Consider the following 24,376-nt stretch of genomic DNA (forward strand, 5'->3'; position numbering starts at 1 on the left):
TTTTTGTAACAGTAAAGAATTGGAAGTAAATTATTATCTTGTTTTCTTTTTTTGGGGTGGGGGGGGAGGAAGGTAGCTGAGCAAGTCACTAAATCCTAATTGCCTTCTTTTCTTGTATTGGAACTATTGTTTTAGTAGAGTGTTTTAATCAGATGAACTTGGAAGACAACAAATAAAGGACAACTTTTCCTGTTCATTCAGGTAAAGAGCTTGTCTTATGAAATCTGGCAGCAATGTGATATTGAGAAAGAGAAGTTTGTCTTCAATTGACAGTCTCACTTTGCATTCTTCATGTTGAATGCTTCCCCGTCTATTTACTTTGGGGGTTTCAATGTTTTCCTTATCCTTTCCAATATAAAAATCTCCTCTTCTGAAAAATAAATTAGAGCAATATATTACCTCTCTCAAAGGTATTCAATTTTTCCCCAATTTTAGCTCTCATCGTAGAATAAAAGTTTTTTTTAAATCACATTAAAAACATCTTAAGGATTAGACAGTAGATAGTGACTGCTGCCAACTCTGCCTACCTGGAAAGCCAGACCAGATACTGTTATTCAACTGGAAATCTGGGGTCTACAAAATAGGAGCAGTTGGATCAGCAGGAGAAATACAAGTAGAACATGCACACCAGAAACAAAAAAATTAGCAAATTTTACCACAGGTAGATCTTTAATAACTCAGAGGAAATAAGGGAGAAAGGGGGAAGGTAAAAGAAGAAAAAAGAAGAAATGAACAAAGGATAGGAGAGAGAAGAAAATGAGAGGGAGCTCAGGATACTTCTAGTTTTCAGAAATATCACACACTACTACCCTTTTATTTCCTTCATTCTCATTTTGTTTTCTCTCACCCCCATTTCCACCATTTGCTGTTTTACTTCAGCATTTGCCAGATTAGGTTTTGTTTTTTCTTTTTTAAATATTGGGCGCAATAACATCAGAATATAAAATTGCAGACCTGTCCAAACTTTCTGTGGTAGCAAAAAACTGGAACCGGTAAATAGCAATTAATTGGGGAATGAATGAACAAATAATAGCATGTAGATGTTACTGTGGCATAAGAAATGACAAATGAACAGAATTCAGAAAAGTATACATGAACTTTTTGAACTACTACAGCAATACCTAAGTAAGAGAACAATAAACAAAATTACTACAATAAGATAAATGATTCTAAAAGGATGAATTATAATGGTTAATCATGTCCCATTGGATTAATGACAAAATAGAGCTATCTTTGAAGTGTGGAGAGATGCTGTGGTTGAGGAATGTGGAGCACACTGGCAATTGATCAATTTAGTCAGTCAATGACCATATGCTAAGTGCTTACCACATAAAGGCTCTGTGTTATGCACTGGGGATACCAATATAAAGGGAAATCAGTTCTTTCTTGCTCTCAAGAAGCTTACTTCTAATGGAGGAAATAACATATATACATCATAACATATAAAATAAATGTAGCAGGGATAGCACTAGAAGCTGGGAAAAAAGGTGGAGGAGCAGAAATATTCCAAGAGAAGATAACATTTGATATGAGCCTTAAATGAAAGCAGAGATTCTAAGAAATGGAAGTTGAAAAGGAGAGATTCTAAATATGGCAGTCGATAAAGTCCTGTAGATAGATCAAGTATATTTTGTGAGGAATAATAAATGGACCAACAGTGGAGAACGTGTAGGTAAATAGATTACAAGATTAGTAAGGGAGGGTGTTGTAAGGAAGTTTAAATACTAAAGAGAAAACTATATTTGATACAGGAGGGGACAGTGAGCCACTTGGGTTACCTGAATAGAAAGGATAGCATGGAATAGAAAGAGACAATTGGTTGGTTGGTTAGTTGGTCAGGAGACCAACTGGAAGACTATTATAATAATGAAAGAAATTACAAGAATTAGTAACTAATTAGGTAAATAGAGTAAGTAGGAAAAGAGTTAAGGATGACTACTAGACTCAACCCTGGATAACTGGAAAGATGGTGGTGCCCTCAATAGTAACAGGGAAATTGCAACAGTAATGATTTTTGTTTTGGATATGTTGAGCTTAAAATTCTATAGAACATCCAGTTTTAACTGTCCAGTTCAATTGATTAATGTAAAACTGAAGTTTAGGAGACAAATTAGGGCTAGAAATACAGATGTGGGAATTATTTTCCTGAAGAAGAAAATGAACTCAGAGGAGCTGATAAGATCAAATAAGAGATTATAGAGAGAAGATGGCCCAGGACAGAGGCTTGAGGAATACCTACATCAACTATGATATGGATGATGATCCAGAAGAAATACCTGAGATAAAGGAGTGTGGGTGGGAAGAAAACCAAGAAAGAATGATGTCACAATGATTAGAAAATGTCCACAAGGAGAAGGAGATCAATATTGTCAAGTTCTGCAGAGAGATCAAGATCTGGAAAAGGATCTTAGATGTGGAAATCAATAAATTAGTCTCATTGGAAAGAAAAATTTCAATTGAAAAATAAGGATAGCAAGAGAACATTGTACCCCAGCAAGAACAAGATTATGTGATGATTAATTCTGATGGTCTTAGCTCTTTTCGACATTGAGGTGATTCAGGCCAATTCCAAAAGACTTGTAATAAAGAGAGCCATCTACGTGCAGAAAGAGAACTGTGAGAACTGACTGTGGATCACAACATAGTATCTTCACTTTTCATATTGTTGTTTACTTTTTTTCCTTTTTGAACTGATTTTTCTTTTATAACATAATTGTGGAAATATGTATAGAACTGCACATGTTTAACTATGTTTAACATGTTTAATTGGACTACTTGCTGTCTAAGGGAAGGAGTGGGGACAAGAGGAAGAAAAAATTTGGAACACAAGGTTGTGCAAGGGTGAATGTTGAAATCTATGCATATATTTTGAAAATAAAAAGCTGAAAAGTTCTAAAGCAAGAGCTCCTTTAAAAAATAAAAGAAAAATAAGGTTAGAAGCTACATTACAAATGTTTTAGAAGTGAGAAGCAGAAGCTTGTAGGCAGATATTTCAAGGAATTTAGCTGAAAAGGGGAAAAGAGATAAAAGAAAGTAACTAGCAAGCAAACTAAGATCCAGGGAGGATTTTTGAACTATGGTGGAAACCCAGGCATATTTAGAAGTGGTAGGGAAGAATCCATTGATGGGAAGTGTTTGAAAATTAGAGAGTAGGAATGACGGTTTTGTTCATATGATTTTCTTTTTTACAAAGGTTTAATGATAGTAGGTAGAAGGGGAAATTGAGAAGTGGTGGTAGTGAGGAAATAACTTGTTTTTTATGTCACTGCTTCAAATTTAATTTAATTAAGAGATGAAAAAGAGGGATAGGTGCAGAAGGAAGAGAAAGTAGAATGAGGTAAATTATTTCACATGAAGAGGTATGAAAGACCTACTGGTCAACCTGCCATCTGGGGGAGGGAGTGGGGGGAAGGAAGGGAAAAATTGGAACAAAGGGTTTTGCAATTGTCAATGCTGAAAAATCACCCATGCATATATCGTGTAAATAAAAAGCTATTAAAAAAAAAAGAATGACAATCATGAGACCATATACCAAAATTTATGGGACACCACCAAAGTAGTATTTAGGGAAATTTTTATTTCTCTAAATTCTTACCTCAACAAAAGAAAGAGAAAATCAATAAACCGGGAATGCAAGTAAAAAAACTAGAAAAAAGAACAAATTAAAAATCCCCAACTTAGCACCACACTTGAAAAGCTAAAAATAAGATTAATCAAACTGAAAGTGAATAAAAACCACTGAGGTAACAAATAACACTAGGATCTAGTTTTATGAAAAAACAATCAATGACAGATGTCATTTTTAATTATTAAAAAAGACAAAAACCAAATATTCAATAACAAAAAAAGGGTAAAACATCATCAAGAAATTAAAACAATCTTTAGGCAATATTTTGCCCAATTATGTGCCAATAAATCTGACAATCTGAGAAAAATCAATGAATATTTACAAAAATATAAATAGCCAGATTACCAGATTCTCAAAAAGAATGTCTAAATAACTCTGTCTTAGAAAAAGAAATTGAACACATCATTAAAGAAGTCTTTAGGAAAAAATTATTAGGGTCATATTTGTTCACAAATGAATTCTACCAAACATTTAAAGAACAATTAATTCTAATGTTATATAAACTACATGGAAAAATATTTGGAATCCTACCAAATTCCTTTTATGAAACAAATATGGTGCGGATACCCAAACCAGGAAGAGCTAAAACAGAGAAAGAAAACCATAGACCAATTTCCTTAACAAATATCAATGTAAAAATTTTAAATAAAATACTAATAAGACAATTATAGCAATATATCACAAGGAGCAGATACTTTGACAAGGTGTGATTTATACCAAGAATGCAGGGTTGTTTCAATATTAGGAAAATTATCAACCCATAACTGATAATATCAATAATAAAACCAACAGAAATCATATGATTATCTAAATTGATGCTAAAAAAAAAAAAAATGACAAAAGACAGCACCCATAACTATTAAAAACACTATAGACCATAGAAATAAAGAGAGCATTCCTTAAAGTAATAAGCAGTTTATCTAAAACCATTAGCAAGCATTAACTGTAATGGAGATAAGCTAGAAACCTTCCTGCAAAAATGTCCATTAATACCACTAATATAGCACTAGAAATGTAGCTATAGCAATAAAAAAAAAAGAAATCAAAGGAATTAGAATAGGCAATGAGAAAACAAAACCACTCTTTGCAGATGATATAATAGTATACTTTAGAGGATCTTAGGGAATCAACTAAAAAAACTACTTAAAATAATTAACAACTTTAGCAAAGTTGCAAGATATAAGATAAACCCATGTAAATAATCGGCATTTCTTTTATTTTTTTTTTAATTTTTTATTTATTTATTTTATTTAATAGTCTTTTATTTACAAGTTATATGCATGGGTAACTTTATAGCATTAACAATTGCCAAACCTCTTGTTCCAATTTTTCACCTCTTACCCCCCACCCCCTCCCCCAGATGGCAGGATGACCAGTAGATGTTAAATATATTAAAATATAAATTAGATACACAATAAGTATACATGACCAAACCGCTATTTTGCTGTACAAAAAGAATCAGACTCTGAAATATTGTACAATTATCAGCATTTCTTTATATGACTAACAAAGCCCAGCAGCAAAAGATAGAAAGAGAAATTCCATTTAAAATAATTGTAGACAATATAAAATACTTGGGAATCTAGCTGCCAAAACAAACACAGGAGTTATATGAATACAGTGACAAAACACTTTTCACACAAATAAAGCTAAATCTAAATAATTGGGAAAATACCCACTGCTCATGGATAGGATAAGCCAATATAATAAAAATAACAATTTTGCCTAAATTAATTTACTTACTCAGTACCATATTAATCAAAATATGAAAAATTCTCCTGCAAGAACAAAAGTTCAAGAATATGAAGGGAAGTAATTTTTTTAAAAAGTAAAAAGGAAGATGGCCTAGCAATACTATATCTCAAACTATATTATAGAGCAGTAATCATAAAAACTATATGGCATTGGTTATGAAATGAGTGGTGGATCAGTGGGATATATTTGGCACACAATCTAAAGTAGTAAATGACCATAGTAACCTATTGTTTAATCAACCCAAAGACAATAGCCTCTAGGATAAGAACTCAGTATCTGACAAAAACTGCTGGAAAAACTGGAAAACAATGGAGCATAATCTAAGTATAGACCAATCTCATACCATATGTCAAGATAAGGTCAAACTGGATGATACCATAAACAGATTTGAAGAGCAAGAAATAATCTACCCAATCTGTAAAGAAAGGAAGACTTCCTGACCAAATAAGAGATAGGGAGCATTACAAAATGTAAAGTAGATCATTTTTATTATATTAAATTAAAAGGCTTTTGCACAAACAAAACCAATGCAACCAAAACAGGAAGGAAAGCAGAAAGCTAAGAAACAATCTTTACAGTAAGTGTCTCCAATAAAGGCCTTATTTCTCAAATATATAGAGAATTAAATTAAATTTATAAGAATACAAGCCATTCTCCAATTGACAAATAATCAAAGGATATGAACTTGCTTCAGATAAAGCAATCAAAGCTATCAATAGTCCTATAAAGTATTCTAAATCACTTTAAATGCTAAAAAAAAAAAAAAAAGTGCAAATTAAAACAACTCTGAGATACCATCTCATACATACGAGATTGCCTACCATGATAATAAAGGGAAATGACATATGTTGAAGAGGATATAGGAAAATAGGACACTAATGTAATATTGATATATCTGGGAATTAATCTAATCATTCTGGTGAGCAATTTAGAACTATGCCCAAAGGGCAACCAAACTGTGTATACCCTTTTATATAGCAAAACCACTACTAGGTCTGTATCCCAAAGAAATCATAAAAATGGAAAACAATCTGCATGTGCAAAAATATTTATAATTGCCCTTTTCCTGGTAGCAAAATATTAAAAACTGAGGGAATGCTGAATAAGTTGTGGTATATGAATGTATTGGAATACTATTATGCAATAAAAATGATAAGGAGGCAGATTTTAGAAAAATCTGAAAAAGTTTGTATCAACTGATGCAAAGTGAAATGAGAAGAACCAGGAAAATATTGTACACTGTAATAGCAACATTGTGTGATGATCAGCAATGAATGATTTAGCTCTTCTCAACAATACTGTAATTAATCAGAGACAACTACAAATGATTCATGATGAAAAATGCAAATAATTTTTGATTTGAATTGATGGTCTCTGAATGCAGATCAAAGCATACTTTTTTCAATTCATTTTTTTCTTTTTTTTCTTTCACAACTGTGGCTAATATGGAAATGTTATACATGATTTCACACATATCAGCTATATCAAATTGCTTACCATTTTAGGAAGAGAAGAAGGGAGAGGGAAAAAAATTGGAACTCAATCTTGTAAAAATGAATGATAAAAATTCTCTACATATAATTGGGGGAAATATTTTTAATAGATAAAAAAACAGCTCAATAAGCTTTCTTTTATTAATATTACCATGATAGCTTTTTATTTACAAAGCATATTCATGGATAATTTTTCAACAATGACCCTTGCAAAACATTCTATTCCAACTTTTCTCCTCTTTCCCCCCACCCCCTCCCCTGGATGGCAAGTAGTCTAATACAGTTAAATATGTTAAATTATATGTTAAATCCAATATATGTATACATATTTATACAATTATCTTGCTGCACAAGAAAGATTGGATCTAGAAAGAAAGAAAAAACCTAAGAAGAAAAACAAAAATGCAAGCAAATAACAGATAGAGTGGAAATGCTATGTTGTGGTCCACACTCATTTCCCATAGTTCTCTCTCTCTGGGTGTAGCTGACTCTCTTCATTACTAAAAAATTGGAACTGTTTTGAATCATCTCATTGTTGAAGAGAGCTACATCCATCAGAATTGATCATCGTATAGTCTTGTTGTTGCTGTGTACAATGATCTCCTGGTTCTGCTCATTTCACTTAGCATCAATTCATGTAAGTCTCTCCAGGCCTCTCTGAAATCATCTTGTTAGTAATTTCTTAAAAAACAATAGTGTTCTATAACATTCATATACCACAATTTATTCAGACATTTTTCAATTGATGGGCATCCACTCAGTTTCCAGTTTCTGGCCACTACAAAAAGGGCTGCCACAAACATTTTGGCACATAGAGGTCCCTTTCCCTTTAAGATCTCTTTGGGATATAAGCCCAGTAGTAACACTGCTAGATCAAAGGATATGTGCAGTTTGATAACTTTTGCTCAATAAGCTTTAAATAAAAAATCAATAACTATTACAATTTTTAAAAGGGAGTTAAGTTGCCTTAGAAAGTTGTGAATTTCCTGTAACTAGAGGTCTTTAAGCAAAGACTGGATGATCATTTTAGGAAGTCATAAAGGGATTCCTTTTTAGATATGAGTTAGACTAAATAACCTGTGATGTCCCTTCCAACTTTAAGAATTTATACATAATCTAATTTATATTTTAATGTATTTAACATCTACTGGTCATCATGCCATCTAGGGGAAGGGGTGGGGGGTAAGAGGTGAAAAATTGGAACAAGAGGTTTGGCAATTATTAATGCTGTAAAGTTACCCATGCATATAACCTGTAAATAAAAGGCTATTAAATTAAAAAAAAAAAAAAAAAGAATTTATACATAAAGTGACACATGGCAGGAATAATGCTAGATTTGGAAACAAGATCTGAGTTCAAATTCTTATTCATTTTTATTACATGATCTTAATCTATAATAATCTATAAAATAAGTGAACTGGATGAGATGACCTCCAAGACTGCTTCCAGCTCCAAAGTGCTGACCCTAGAATTTTAATTCTAGTTGTTTCTTCATTCAAGGGTTCTAAACCTGGTATAAATGAGCTTTTCAAAAATACATATTTTGATAGCTATACTTTAATATAATTAGTTTCCTTTGTGTAGCTATATATTTTTACTTTATGCATTTTAAAACATTATTCTGACGAATCCCAAGGTTTCACTAGATTGTCAAAGAAATATAACACAAAAACAGATTAAGAATCCCTGCTTCACATCAAATCTGTGAGGAAATACATAATTATTATATTTTATATATAAAAAAACTGAGGCTCAAAAAGATGAAGCAACTTGTTCAATGTCAAAGCCGGGACTTGAACACATTATCTTCTTCAAGACCAATGCTCCTTTCACTAAACTTCTTCTATATAAGTATATCACCTCAGGGGAAAAAAATGATAAAGTAACAGTGGCATATGAAAGAAAAAGGAACAGAATTCAACATTTTATTTTTCTATATACTGTATTAATTCTCAGGTGTATAAATGAGGGGGGAAAGTATTTCAAATGTCAGCCACAGAGCTTGAATTTTACTTTAACAAAGTAAACAAAGATTGAATCACTAAACATGGGCCTCATATGAATGCAATAAATAGAAATAAGGAGAAATGGAAGAAGAAAAAGGCAAAGGGAAAAAAGATTCATAAAAACAATAACATCAGAAAACCAATAGCTTCCACGGGAGACATTCAATAACAACAAAACTTCTTCTAGGAAAACCAATGAACATAAACACATATAGATCATATTAAATCAAACTTACCAATAAAGGTAATAGACTAAAGCCATCACAAACAAAGTAGCACAGACTGCAGAAAATAAACAAGTAGAATAGCTGACCAACATCTTTATAATCCAGAGGGAAGGGGGAAATCCAGTGGTAAGACAGTATTGCTGTTTTAAAGCACCAAAAACAGAGGACTGAGAAATGAAAGAGAGGGAAGTTATTTGTTGGAAGGACACAAGGGTCAAGTCTTCTTGAGAAGGGATTATGACAAAGGATCTAGTGGGGGTAAAATATGGAAGTGCTATTGTTGTTAAAATTCACCAAATTGCTTTGAGTAGTGGCTATGTTAACGATTCTTCAACCAAAACCAGCTTCAAATTGTAAAAATACTAGTCCATGTTTAAGAGTCTCTTAATGGATTTATGTTAAGAAGTTTATAATAAACTAGGAAATATCTCCCCCCACAGACATTGCTTTATACTAACATCTTCGTTCTAATCTAGTAAGAAGCTTATAGTAAGGTAGCATGTTGCAAACAACCAGGCTCGCATACTAGGCAGTATATGTATGCTATATATTATTATGCAGTTATGTTCATAGCATTTTGTTTCCTTTCACATTCTGATGCAATGGAATCTTGGAGCTTTAAAATAAAGTATTGTAAAAATGCTTCTTTCCCATCTTTTAGAAATAAAATTTTAATTTGAAATAATTAAGTATTTATTTACCTAACTCTGATTCAATCTAATTGAACAAATAAAAATACCTGCTACAATGCAAAGCATTGGGATTAGAAGCCATAGGTAACAAAGGTGAAAAAATGAAAGACATTATCCTTTGGGATCTACAAGCTTGTAGATGATTTGAAGTTTATGCATCTGAGCTGTTATTTGGTCTTGGCTCTCCTTACTGGTAGAGAGAATGGCAAGGATGCATGCTTGCTTGACTGAGAGACTCAGGAGTTGGTGGAAGAACTTTAGAGAAGAATCTTTTTTCATTTCTCCTCAAGATAAGTAAGGTTCTAGATTTTCTTTAGGGACAATTAATAAAGGAAAAAGAAAAAAAGGCATCAAGAAGCCACTGTTAGGGAGAGGAACAAGCACCTCAAAGCTCTCCTTAGTCAACTTCATCTCTCCCATAGGCTTGAAGAGTTTAGACAGCATTCTCTCCATCAATAAAGAGTCATTTTGAAGAAACAGTTCACAAAATAATTCACGCCTGAAATCTAAGGTTACATACAAATAAGTATAATATGAGATAGAAAATGACAGGGAGAAAGGAAATTCTCAAAGTGTTATAGAAAAATTTGAAGAGGCATGAAACAATCAGCTTTATGAAGGAGGTGTGATGAGGAAAGCCTTTATAAAAAAAAGCAATTTCTAATGAACTATTAGAGTAGATCTAAAATTATCAATGACTACTTCTCAATTAAAACAATATAATGTTCATTGTGGTAACATTCCAAATCAACCAACTCAGTCATGCAACAACAATACATGGTGTTTGCAAAGACAGAGAAATTTGAAGTTAGAAGGTAAAAATGATGGATGGATCTGGTTTTTCTAAACCATAATGTACAGGACATTGATCTCCAAACTTTTTATTCATACAGCCCTATCTATAAGACATTTCTGAGCATCTTCCAAAAATACATTTAAATTATACATTTTTTAATGTTAAACATATACTACTAAACTTATAGGGAAGGGAGCAAGAGTTTGGGAGGGAGTGAGAAAGGAAGAATATAAGGACATAGTTGTTCCGAGTTGGGTCTAACTTAAGCTAGACCTCCAATGGTTTAGACAGGTTCAATATTGGAATAAAATGGGACATTCATAGGTCATTTAATAGTTTAAGAAAGAATCATAAGGGCATTCAACTGAGCAAAACTTCCTTGCTTAAACCGTTTTTTCAGACCCATCAGTTAAGAATCAGACAGTGCACTTAGAGCTCTTCATGGTTCCTTTGAACCTGGGTAACCAGGTAGTGATGTATATACCTGAACCTGAGCCATGCAAGTACCTAGGATATCCTGAATATCTTTTTTGTTTTATTATTATTATATAATCTTATGATTCTATTTTATTTTTAATAACGGTTTATTTTCAAAATACATGCAAAGAAAGTTTAACATTCACTCTTACAAAACATTTTCCAATTTTTTCTCCCTCTCTTACCCATCCCCTCCTCTAGATAGCAAGTAATCCAATATATGTTAATCATATATAGTTCTTCTATACATATTTCCACATTTATCATGCTGCACAAGAAAAATCAGATCAAAAAGGAAAAAATTGAGAAAAAAAGCAGAAAACAAGCAAACAACAACAAAAAAGATGAAAAAAAAAACTGTGTTGTGATCCACATTCAGTCCCGAAGGTCCCCTTTCTGGGGATGGATTTCCATACCATAATTTATTCAGCCATTCCCCAACTGATGGATATCCACTCAGTTCCTGAAGATCTTTTAAGAAAAAAATTAATCTATCTTGCATGAAATAGAGAAGGGAGAGGAAGTTGGTATTTTGCTCTTATCACACTATTTCTTGATGGTAAGGTCCTTAAAATCTTATAGAATAGTATTACCAAACTCAAATAGAAACAAAAACACTAATCCACTCATAAAGATCCCTGTGGACTACATGTTGGCTTATTTTTAAAAATATAATAGCTGTGTTATTGTTTATTTATTTTGCTAAATATTTTCCAAATGCATTTTGATCAGGTTCAATGAACTCAGGAGTGACCTGAGCCACAAGCCACCTGTGGGGGCATTTTCAATACTTCTGATCTAGAAGACCTTCTATCACTTAAATCAGTTCAGGCCCATTACCAGTCAACTTTGACCTCTGGTATTCAAGAAGCCTGATATAGGTAGCACCAGGCCTGGAATCAGAAAGACCTGAGATCAAATCCAGACATGACCCCCACTAGCTGTGGTTCCCTAGGCAAATAGCTTAACCCTGTTTGCCTTAGTTTTGTCATCTAAAAAATGAGATGGAGAAGGAAATAGCAAGTATCTCTTCCAAGAAAATCTCGAAATGGGGTTGCAAAGAGTCAAGACATGACTGAAATAAGTGAACAACAACAACAACAAAAAAAAAGAAGTAAAAAATGAAAATAGAAACAGCAAAAACAAAACACACAGCAGTTTCCTGAAGGCCTGACTGAATCTGGGAGAGTACCAGGAAGCACTGAGTCCTAGAGCTAAACAATGAGGTCTGTATGATAAATGATACCACTTTGGAATTGATAAGTAGATTTTTTCAATGTAAAAAAGGCACTATTGCAGGAACAGCACCAGAGATATCACAGTTACAATAAAAAGGATGACCCTTATTGAATGATAATGATCAGAGATTTGGGAGAATCATCTTATTACCACTACCAAGTGTTTCCTGGTTTACAAACCAGGATCTCTTTCCTAGGTGTCTCGTGAGAGTGAGGGAGTGGGAAAGAGAATACAAAATCTTCACCCCTTGAGGACTTCTGGAAGACTTTTCTATGGGAGATGGCTATGCACTTTTACCTCTCATTGCCAAAAAGCAAGCACCCTCCCAATAATGCTACTCATGTTCTTCTAAGCCATCCCTGGGGGAATTATACATGACTAGTTAGGAATACACTTGGAGCAATGTAAAGGAGTCAGTTAATTTTACTTTGAAGTCATAAGCAATGGGCTAAAGAAAGCCTGACCTTGTGCCACTATCTATACCAATGCCTATTATTTTGCCACCAGGATGCAACTAGTGGTAGAAGATGATTCACCTATCTCTGGACCCTCTGTCTTCTGCTATCTGCCCCCAATCTGCCTACAATATACTTTTCCCAGAGTCCACTGCCACTTTAACGGCCTGAGTTCTGTCCTGTGCTGAAACAGTGCTGCTGCAGACCAGCACCACACTCCTGCCCTACCCCCGTGTTCCATTAGCTCAGCAAGAGCTCTGTAATCGGTGCTGCTGCTACTGGCTGCTTTCTTACTGCTTACCCACAAAACACTCTCTCGAACTGTCCATTCCTGCTAATTGTCATTCAATTCCTTCTCCTTTTTGGAGCTAAACTTCTTGAGAAAGCCACTACAATCACTCCTCCTACAATCCACCACTTCCACTTTCTTCCTTCTCCTTTTTGACTTTTCTATGATCCAATCTCATCATTTAACTGAAACTATTCTCTGCAAAGTTTCTAATCATTTCTTAACTGACTAACCCAATGGCCTTTTTTCAGTCTTCTTCCTTCTGGACTTCTTTGTAGTCTTTTGGCACCATTTTTTTTGGGGGGGGGGAGGGACTTTTCCTTCTCAATATCCTTTTTTCTCTCTAAGAGTTCATAACATTGCATTCTCCTGTCTGACCTCTCCTCAGTTTCTTTTGCTGGATCTTCATATAGGCCATGCTCTTACTATATATGAGTGCCCATAGACTCTGGGCCTTTCTTCTTTACTTCCTTTATACTCTTCCACTTTGTGATTTCATACCTCCCATGGCTTCAATTAATATCTGTATACTGAGATTCTCAGAAGTACTTAAGCAATCCAAACCGCTCTCCTGACCTCCTGGCTTGCATCTCCATCTGACTATTAGACCTTTCAAAATGAATATCTAGTAGACATCTTAAACTCAACATGTCCAAAATTGACCTCCCTGTCCATGCCCTTAAGCTCTCCACTTTTCTGAACTTCCCTAGTGCCATAAAGGATACTATCATTCTCCCAGCCAGCCAAACTGGTAAGCTAGGCATTATCTTAAGACTCCTCACTTTCTCTCACCAACATCAATCTAATAGTAGGATCCAGTAACACTGCCCTCCTTGCTGTTCATCTCCCAAGACATTCCAACTGTAAACTCAAATCATTTTTACTGGCTGTTCCTTATCGCTAGAATAAACTCCCTCATCACTTCTGCCTCCTAGTCCTTCCCAAAAAGATAAACATTGCATCTAACTGGAGTACAAAAGTTCTGAAACAATTAATCAATAAGCACTTATTAAGTGCTTATTATCAGGCACTATGCCTTGGGAATACAACAACAAAGGTGAAAGCCATAGCCTTGAAAAGTTTACAATCAAACCAAGAGAGATATGCATGTGAGTGTGTATGATACAAGATGGAGGAAGGGGGAAAAGAGGGCCCAAGGCATTAGAAAATGGTAAGTATAGGAGCTATGCTAGGTAAGAGGGATACAAAGACAAAAATGGAACAATTTCTGCACTTTAGAGACAGCCAAGGAAAACCAAATAAATATCTCCAAACCAATTATCCAGTTGAACATCAACAAACATAGAAATTATAAATAGCTACTATTAAGTCTGTCTTTGACATAGGTTTTTATTTTGAAAGGATTAAATGATACAATAATTCAGGAAGCTATGTTTAACATAAACATGTTTAATACAAATAAATACAGCTTCCTAAATTACTAATAGTAATGACAATTGCTCATGACTCAAACCTCAGAACTGCAGAAGTCAGTAAGAAAACAGGTTAATAGGAAAGAAGTTCCTTAGCAAAGTTGGCCAAATATTCTGTGTCCAAATACAGCAATAACAGAAGAATTTCTTCACCCTTTCCCCTACAAGGGAAACCCCAGAGTGATTAGAAAGCCATGGAGATGGGGACTCTGGCAGCCCTGGGACACAGGGAGCAATAGTATAACTGGAAATGAGCAGCCCAGCTACAAAATCTGGGAAAACGCGGGTCTGAGGCTGTAAAGTACCTAATGCCAGAAAATGCTTTGAATACCCTGAATTTCAAAAATGAAAGGGGACCTAAATGAAAGTTGGAAGTCAGCACAGCATCCCAGGAGATTCAGGATAAGACCAAGCAGAACCAACAATTCTACGCAAAAGTTCAGCAAGGATCAGTCCCAATTCAGAAACTATCCGTGAAGAGATAAATGAATCAAAGAAAACATACCAGTATATTTCAAATATAACCCCCCTCCCAAAAAAGAGAGTAGCTCAACAAAAATTTCAAGAGAAAAAAGAATTTTCCATAAGGATTACATGAATACCTAGAAGAAATGGAACAAGAGACAAAAATGAATAAAACTATTACAAAGAACTGAAAAAGAAAATAGATGGTCTTTTAAAAGAGAAAGTGATAAACCATTGCCAAGAAATAGATTCCTGAAAACCAGAGTAAACCAAAAAAGAATATGATCATTCCACTAGACAAGCAAAATAATTAAAGTATATTAAGCAATCAAATCAACAAGCACTCAACTACTATTTGCAAGTATTTGCATATTCTACTAGGTCAGTAGTTCTTACTTTTTTGCTCTCAAAATCTTTTTATACATTTAATTACTGAGAAGCCTTCAAATAGCTTTTGTTTATGTAGATTACATCTACTGACATTTTCCACATTAGAAATTAAAACATCTTAGTATTAATATCAAAATAGAGAGTCTTAGGCTCTTCCTAGGCTGCCCAAACCACACTCTGAGAAAAATAGGAAAAGAAACAAGAAAATATTTAGATAATGCCGGAAGGACTGAACACTAACAAGAAAGATAAGGAAAAGCTTCTTACAGAAAATGATGTCAATTTTATTTGGAGGTCAAAGAAATGATATTAAATGATTATCAGTAAGTTATTGTCTATTAAGATTAATACTATGTACTCACAGGAAATCTAGCTTACAACAATTTACAAAATAAATGTTAAATTATTCTTAAAAATAATTACTAAAAGAAACACTACATCTAGGAATAATGTTGCCAACTGAATTCTTTTCTAAGATTTTTCATTATGGAATATTTTAGCCAATAAACAACATTTAAAAGTTCCTTATTTCACTTTAATAAAATATATTCTCAAGCCCTTGATGTTATTCTCCATTCATAATATACACACACTCATACCATAAATGGCTATAAAGAGTATAGATATTCCTTTTAAATCTTTGGCTATCTAGCTTCCAACTTTATCACTCAACTGAAACTGCTCTTTTCAAAATTATGAATGATCATTTCTAAACTATGCAATCTGGCTTCTGACCTCATCATTTGACTGAAACAGCTCTTTCCAAAGTTGCCAATAATTTCTTAAATTGCCATCTGATGACCTTTTTTAAAAAATCCTCATCTTTCTTGATTTTTCTGCATTTAATATTAGTGACCACCATCTATCCTAAATAGTCTCTCTTCTTTGAGAGTTTTCATAGTATTGGTGTCTACAGGCACTTCTCTGACTTGGTCAGACCTGCTTTGACCTAGTCTTTCTGAGGTTTCCCAGTGAGGAGAGTTCTGAAATTAGAACGAGGAAGACCTAAGTTCAAATTCAGCTTCAGATACTTATTAGCTATTAACTTCAGTTTATCTTAATCTATCTCAATTTCCTCATCTGTAAAATGGGGATAATAATTACACCTACCTCTCAAAGCTATTGTGAGAATACTTCTCTAACACTTCCAAGCAAGGCATCTAGAAATCTCTTTACAAAGTTCAGTCTCACATAGATTAATAATTGGGAATGTGGGATGCTAACTTCCTAGTAGTTCTTCATATTTCATTGTAAGTTCAAATGACAGTACATAAACACAAACATAAAATTTATCAAAAAGCCAGCAAAAAAAAATGCAACCGAGCTTATGAATTAATATCATGCTCTCAGAAGCCAGCAGTATATTGTTCTGATATTATTTTTAAAATGTTTTAATGACTATCTTTTTTGGGGGGGAAAGGAGAATCATAATTATTGCTAATTCTTTTTTCTCCCATATTCTGTTGGTTTCAATGAATAAGGAGAAAGAAAAAAACTCATGTAACAAATTAGTCAAGAAAAATAAATCTACATGTCATAGTTTCAAAAAATATACATCTTTTTGTACCCTGTATTCATTACGTCTCTATAGGAGGGTAACATGCTTATGCATAAATTGTTTCATTTCACTCTGCATTATTTCATGCTACACAATATTCTCTAGTATCATCTCGTTTGTCATTTCTTATGATGAAATAATATCCCATGACATAAATATAATTTGTTTAGTTCTTTTCCAATTGTCTAAGAGACAATCTTTAAGGCACTCCTTTAGATTCTAGTTCTTTTTGTTTTCTCTCCATCATGACCACCCTATTGCCACTTTTAATTATTCATTCAAAATAAGGAAGTTTGTTTTCCTTTTAACCTGGTATTACTCTCCTTAAAGATAGTTCAAACACTGATGAAATCAACTAATGTTATCATGAAGGTTTAAATGATTCAGACTTTCATAGTCAAAATACAGGCTCATATATTTAGAGCTAGAAGGGACCTCAGAGACCATGAAATCAAATCCTCTCTCATATTACAAATGATAAAACTGAAGTCCACAGAATAATTTGTTCAATGCCACAAAACTATCTAATAAAATACAAATATAGCAATCCTATCTAGAATGGTAGGGGAAATAGGAAGGACAAGTTAATATTAATATTCTAGTTAAGAAATAATTACCAGGGCAACTAGATGGTGCAGTGGAGAGAGCACCAGTCCTCAAGTCAGGAGGACCTGAGTTCAAATATGACCTCAAATACTTAACACTTCCTAGTGATGGGACCCTGAGCAAATCACTTAATTCCAATTGCTTCAGCTGCCCCCCAAAAAAGAATTATCAGATGTATTACATATATGTATATATTAAAATGCAAGCATACACATTCATACAAGCCATATTTAAAGAATTCACTTTCAAATAATATCATAACATACTTATCACTAAGTACTGCTGAACATAATTTAATTTAATTTTCTTTGATAACTCACAAAGTACCTTTGTGATAGACATTCTTTAATGTCTGTCAACAATATATATGTGTGGGAAAAGGTGAAGAACTTACAAATTCTAAAGTAGATCAGGCCTTATAAGCCTCAGTTTCGGCTTCTCCGGAGTCACATGATTTTAGATAAGGCCTGGACTAGCTCTGGCCCTATCTTGCTGTGAAATTTTGCTCACACACCAGGATGGGGTCCGCTTCTCGAGATTCTAATAAATAATTCTGCTTTTTATGAGTGATCTCTGTAGTAGTCAATTTGGGCAGGTCTTTTTGTCCCAAACATAAACATCAATAATAATTTTAGATACTATAGATGCAGAAGATATAGGGACAAAATCAAATCTGTGCTGCCCATTTTAGATACCCCAGGAGTTGTTTGTTTTCCTAGTAACTGCTTGATAAATTATTTGTCTCCATCTCAAATATGAGTAAAGTATATGCAGAAAAATCTAATTATTTAAGTTTTCAACCAGTTTGCATTTTAGCTAAATGAGTTAACTGTACCAGTACAGTATTTTTTAAAATTAACCCAAATTTTTATCTCTTTTTCTAAAAAATCAAATATTTATTGAGCACCTACTATACGAAAGGTCTGGGGAAAGGAATTCAGGGAGGAAAATATCTTAATCTTAAAACACAGGAAATTCCTATTACTTACCAAGGCACAAAATTTAGTATGGTCAACAGTAACACTTCTTACGTTTTCCAACCTTAGAGGCCTGAAAGTAAAAATAAAAATAAAAAGTACAAATGTATATTGAATGACTGGGACAGTATGCATATATTAATAAAATAAATCTTGGACATGATTAATTTTGAAGTTTTTTTTTAAGGCTAATATAACGAGTAAACTGAAAAGTATAAGTTAATATGGATTTTTCATAAAATATAATTCAATTACATAGTAGATATACCACAAACACAACTGTGACCAATCTACGTTTATCTAGTACTATCTAGTATTTCAAAAGTACTTCCTGATATTATAGAAAGTTATCTTAGAAAGGGAAAGAAAAGCTGACTCTAGAAAAGGTATGTCATCAATGTGAAGGAACTTAGGCTCCAGTTTCCACATAACTAAAAAATATATAGTTAAATAGCAGTCAAATATTTATAGTGTCAAGTACACATTTTTGTGTATGCACATCAAAGAACAGGTTTAATTCCTCCCTTAAAGTATCTTTCAAAAATGTTTCATGATTAACATCTTTGCTATAATGAGAATATAAAAATTAACACAGTTTTCCTTATTCGTTCCTTATTCCTATTCATTCAATCCTTAACACATTCCTTTCCTTATTCAATGAAAGCTTCCTCAAAGAAATTACAAACTCTGGACTGGATCCTAACGCTTAAATAAAATAAAAGACTGTTATCAAACATGAAGACAGCAAATGCATTCAGGAAAACAAATTAAAGGAACCTGGCACAGCATAAGCAACAAGTCTGTGGTGGTATAAATGATATTTTGCCTATAAAATACTTTCTTGGGGAAATAAATTATTTCTGTGAATTATAAGTATGCAAATGAGAGAGAAAGCACACCAGAGGATGTTTTGTTTCTCTTTTATAGAAATAATGTGTCATATCGGGGAAAGCTTCAAGTTAGAATACCTATCTTTTAAGAATTTTATGACCTATGAACTTCAGATTAAATGGTATCAAAAATAGTTCCCATAAATGCTTTGTAATTCTATTTAATATTATCCCCCCCAAAAAAAAAAAATCTCAAGCAAGATTTTTTTTATTTCCCCCAAAATCTTTCATAGTAATGATCCTTGTCCTACTTTTCACTACTTTGAATACTTTCTAGAAGAGACAGAATTTATCAATAGCTAAACTCCTTCTTCTCCCTACTTACTCTCTTCCTTGATTCACTGATCTTCTTAGAAAGAAGTTATTATAATTCATCTTGTTTAAAATACAAAATACTCATTTAAATTATTATTTTTCACTTTAATGATATCTACTTTTCAGAGTGATTCACCAAAAAGAACATATACTGCAGCATACCTAAGCTGTGATCTAGTCTAGTTTGAGAGAGTCTGGAATTTTTGGTGGAGAAACTCTTATCAATGCAGATCTACTGATCTGCTTAACAATTTAACAGATAGTTCCACTGAGATATTAAATAACTGCTGACAGTCACAAGGCCACTCACTATTTGTTCTAAGTCTTCTTGACTCTGAGGCTACCCCTCTTTACACTGTGCAGTTTACTTCTAGAAAACTTTACTTTATGATAAGAATATTTACCATTACAGGATAAAGATCATGGCTTATTTGCCGTGCAACATTAATCTAAAATGAGAACCTATCAATTCATTACCAGGAAAAAAAGTATTTAAGTATCTATTACCTATGACCTAAATACCATGTGGGGAAAAAAAATAATAAATGAATGAAAAGGCATTTATTAAAAGCTTACTATGTGCAAATGAATCAGTACCTGCCCTTAAAGAATTGAGTCTATTATAGCTCAACAATATGAATGCAAGTAAATAAATATAAAATATCTACAAAGTAAATACAATGTAATTTAGGGACATATTAATAATTTTGGAGGGGAGAATCAAAATAAGCCTCTTTTAAAGTGGCATTTAACCTGAAACCTCAAAAAAGCTAGAAATTTTAAAAAACAGTATATCTCAGGTAAAAAGCATAGTCTGTAGTTTGACTTAAATAGGTGGGCATAACTAGGTCACTTTGGAAATTTTGTGATGGTTATTGTTATTCAGTTGTTTCCATCAAGTCTGACTCTTCATGACCCCATTTGGAATTTTTGCAATTCTGCAATTTTTTTCTTCAGCTCATTTCATAGATAAGGAACTGAAGCAAACAAGGTTAAGTGAATTGCCCCAAATCACACAGCTAGTACAGATGTGAGGCCAAATTTGAATTTAAGAGGATGTTTTCCTGACTCCAGCCCACCACTCTATCTGCACCACCTAAATAACACTTTGGAACTAGAAGCAAAGCCTGAAAAAGGTGGGCTAGAAGCAGAATGCAAATGGACTTAAATGCTAAAGAGAATAATTATATCTTCCATAAAGGCATCAAAGAGTCACTGTTGCGCACAGAGGAGCAACATGGAAAGATCTATAATTTAAGAATAATATTCTAGCAACTATGTGGAAGATGAACTGAAGAGGAGAAGCTTGAATCAGGAAGACCAATTAGGAGACTACTGTAATAGTGACAAGAGATGATGAGGTTTTAAGTTAGAGTTATGGCAATGTGAGTATAAAGCAGGGGACAGAAGTGAGAAATGTGATAGAAGAATGGACTTGGAAAATGAATTGGATAGGTATGTGACACCTAGGTTGCATCCTAGATGACTAGATAATGGCACCCAATTAATAGAAAAGGGGAAGTTATTCAAAGGGGCAGATTTGGAAATGAAAGGAAGAAATGAAGGGCTAAGAGTAATAAGTTCGATTTTGAACTAGGTGAGTTTGAGATGATTTATAAGATACCTAGCAAGTAACATCTGATAAGAAGCTGGCAATGTGGGGCTGGAACTCAGGAGAGAAACTATGGTTGAAAACTAGCTTTAAGTGTCACCTGCACATGTACAGATAGATTGTATCTTCCTTTCTAGACCTCTATGGGATTTATAAAATTTATAAATTTTCTTCACAACATTTTGAGGAATATAATGCAATTTTTGTTATTCAAACACTACAAGAGGGGAAAGATGAAATTTAGCTAAAACTTCCTGGGGGGGAAACTGTATTTCAAATTCAGTTTTAAAGTCAGTCTTGGAAAAGAAGAGTGAGAAAAATATTGGGAAGATGAGGAGAAAATAGTCTGAATAAAGATGAGCAAGAGACCAAGTTATGCTTGGATGCTGCAAGCTAGAATTCACCATGGAGGAATAATGAGGTTGAATTTGGGACTGAAAGAGGATGAAATTATCAGCAAATTAGTGAATATAAAGTCATATTTTTAAAGTCACTTTACCTCTTTTTACCTTGGTCTTCTCACCTGCTAAAATGAGGATGATAATACGCGCAAAATTATAGTCCCTTATTCACCATTCTTAAGTATTTGACTTTGGACAAGACACTAAAATGTTTTTTGGGTCTCAATTTTCCTAGTGAGAAATATAATAGTTTGAAGTTAAGTTTTTTTCAAATGATCACCCTATATGAGATTATGATTTTTAATTTCAGCAATTTAAAATAAAGTACTTTCACAAAGCAAGTCTCATATAGCATTTTTCTAGGAAGTTGCTAAATTTCCCCTTTCCCCTCTAATAATGTTTGGTAGCCCTAATTATAATAACAAAAATAATTAATAGTAGTATTTTATATTACAAGTTCCCTGATAATGGGATCTTATCTTTTATTTCTCTTATATATAGAACACCAAATATGTATTAATTACATACAATGAACACCTCTCTCTTCATTAAATTAAGATATCTAACAATAGCAAAAAACCATGCACTGTAGTGCACTAGTGTACTACTAGCTAAATATTTCTAATTAGCATGAATTCTTCCTCTTACAAATCAATCTCATGGTAATCTTATAATCTCCTCATAGTAAAATTACACTGACTCATTTTCCCCTAATTTTATGAGGTTTTAAAAACAATCTTGAAAACATATTTATCCATCACCTCTTACTGGTACCAAAGAAAGTTCAATCTTTAATGGGAAGGTGGAGATAAATGAAACCAATAAAAAGAATATTAGCTACAATATATAAAAACAAATGTTGTGAGGGTGAAAAAGAAAAAGAATAGAGATGAAGAGTAAGTTAAAACGGGGTGGAGAGAAGGTATCTCAGAATAATAAAGTTTTTTCCCTACTTTTTTTTTGGGGGGGGGGAGAAATGGAGGGGACAGTTCTAGATCTATGGTTTCATCAGTATAGGGGGCTCCCAGTGAGGTAAATTATATCACTGCTCTGAAAACGAAAACTTGGGCTAGAGAGTTAAGAATCTTGACCAGTATTATAAAGTCCATATGTATATATGGCAAAGGCAAAATTTAAATTGACATCCGTCATCTTGACTCTGAGATGGGTTCTTTATACATAGTACTAATAGCTGTTTTAAATAACTTATTAATTAGCTCTAAATTACAAAACTTTAACCAGATTAAATTATTGTTATGCAAAGTTTTTATTTTTCACAGAAGTTAACTCTCTACAAAATACCAAAAAAAATTTTTTTAAATCTAGTTCAAGCAAAAGAACATCTTAGAAATCAAAACCAATTAACAAGTATTTCTTGAGGATCTGCAGAAACTGTTCCAACTGTTAAGAGAACAGCAAAGGGTAAAAGGAAGACAATTAGTTTCCTTTAAAGAATTAGATGAATTAGTGTTTTTCAAAAATGAAAACTCATAAGACTGTATAAATACTATGTTTCAAGAATGTATCTATTACACAAGGTGACCTCTCTGTGATATTTGACTCCTTTAAAACTCCCTTTGCTATCTATCACAGTTTAATGCTTCTCTTTTTTCTCCTAATAGGATTCTTTCTTCTCCTCATTCCCTAATAATAGTTAAGAATCTTCTATTTCTTTCTCTCTCAAAAATCTGATTCATTCCCATAGTTTGAACAATCACTTCTATATAGATGCCTTTTTAACTCAAGCCCTAAACTCTCATTTCAAGATTCTATTTTCTGTCCAAAAATAAAAAAATTTGCTAAAATATCCTGTTCCTAAATCAATCACAAGAATTTGAACCTGTTCTGTGCCTAGCATTGTGCTAGGTATTAGCAATAAAGACAAAACATGAGAAAAATCTTTGTTCTTAAGTTTTCATAATTTCAGAGAGACAGCATGTATGTGTGTGTGTATACATATATATACATACAGAATAAGTATAAGCTAGATAAGAAAAGGCAGTTATAACAGTTTAGAGGAAATAAAGGTTTTGTGTAAAAGATAGTATCTGAGTGGCCCTACAAATCAGACCAGGATTGAACTTTATACCTCCACCAGCTATCCTCCTAGACATATCACCATCTCTGCCTGCTGCCACTTATCTACTCTCCCCAGCTAGACCAGTTCTTAACGCCTGACCTGAAACCTTAATCTCCATCCTCAAGTGTTCCTGAACCCATCTTCCCTCTCAGGGAAAGTTATTCTTCTTTTCTTTGGAACTCCCAACCTAAGGCCCTGTGTGATTAAAATGTATATAAACTAGTACTTTGCCCACCATTTCTACTGGCTAGTCCTAAACATCAAATGATGTTTCAGCTTTATAGCCCATTCAGGCAGCCATCCTGGCCATCTTACCTTTTACCTGCCTGCTCCCTCTTCCCCCAACTTTCCACTTTCAAAAACATCCCTGTAACAGTCCATTAGAAAGGTCAGGCAAGCGAAATTGAGATGTAAGTAGACCAATGGTCTCAAGGTCCTGGATGTGAGGAGCTGAGTACATAGGGACTTCCTTTGTGGGTGGGACCTTCAGCCATGGGGGGAATCCTAATTACTCTGATCTCAAGTCAAGTTCGGGATGTAATCTCCATCATCAATTGGCTTGTGCCTGTGACCTCATAGACCCTATATAAGC

General features: G+C 33.5%; 1 protein-coding gene across 5 annotated transcripts in view; it reads right to left on the bottom strand.

Moving 5' to 3' along the window:
- The window catches only part of AGPAT3 (1-acylglycerol-3-phosphate O-acyltransferase 3), a 139,439-nt gene that overhangs the window by 66,429 nt on the left and 48,634 nt on the right, over nt 1–24,376 (bottom strand). For 3 of the 5 annotated variants that reach the window (XM_031959210.1, XM_031959211.1, XM_012544325.2), the window contains one exon: nt 18,499–18,559. The exons of the other annotated variants lie outside the window; for them this stretch is intronic. The gene's annotated coding sequence lies outside the window, so the exon portion shown is untranslated. The remainder of the gene's footprint in view (nt 1–18,498; nt 18,560–24,376) is intronic. 5 annotated transcript variants of the gene reach the window in all.

The sequence above is a fragment of the Sarcophilus harrisii genome, chromosome 3 (genome assembly GCF_902635505.1).
Source record: "Sarcophilus harrisii chromosome 3, mSarHar1.11, whole genome shotgun sequence".
Taxonomy (NCBI): domain Eukaryota; kingdom Metazoa; phylum Chordata; class Mammalia; order Dasyuromorphia; family Dasyuridae; genus Sarcophilus; species Sarcophilus harrisii.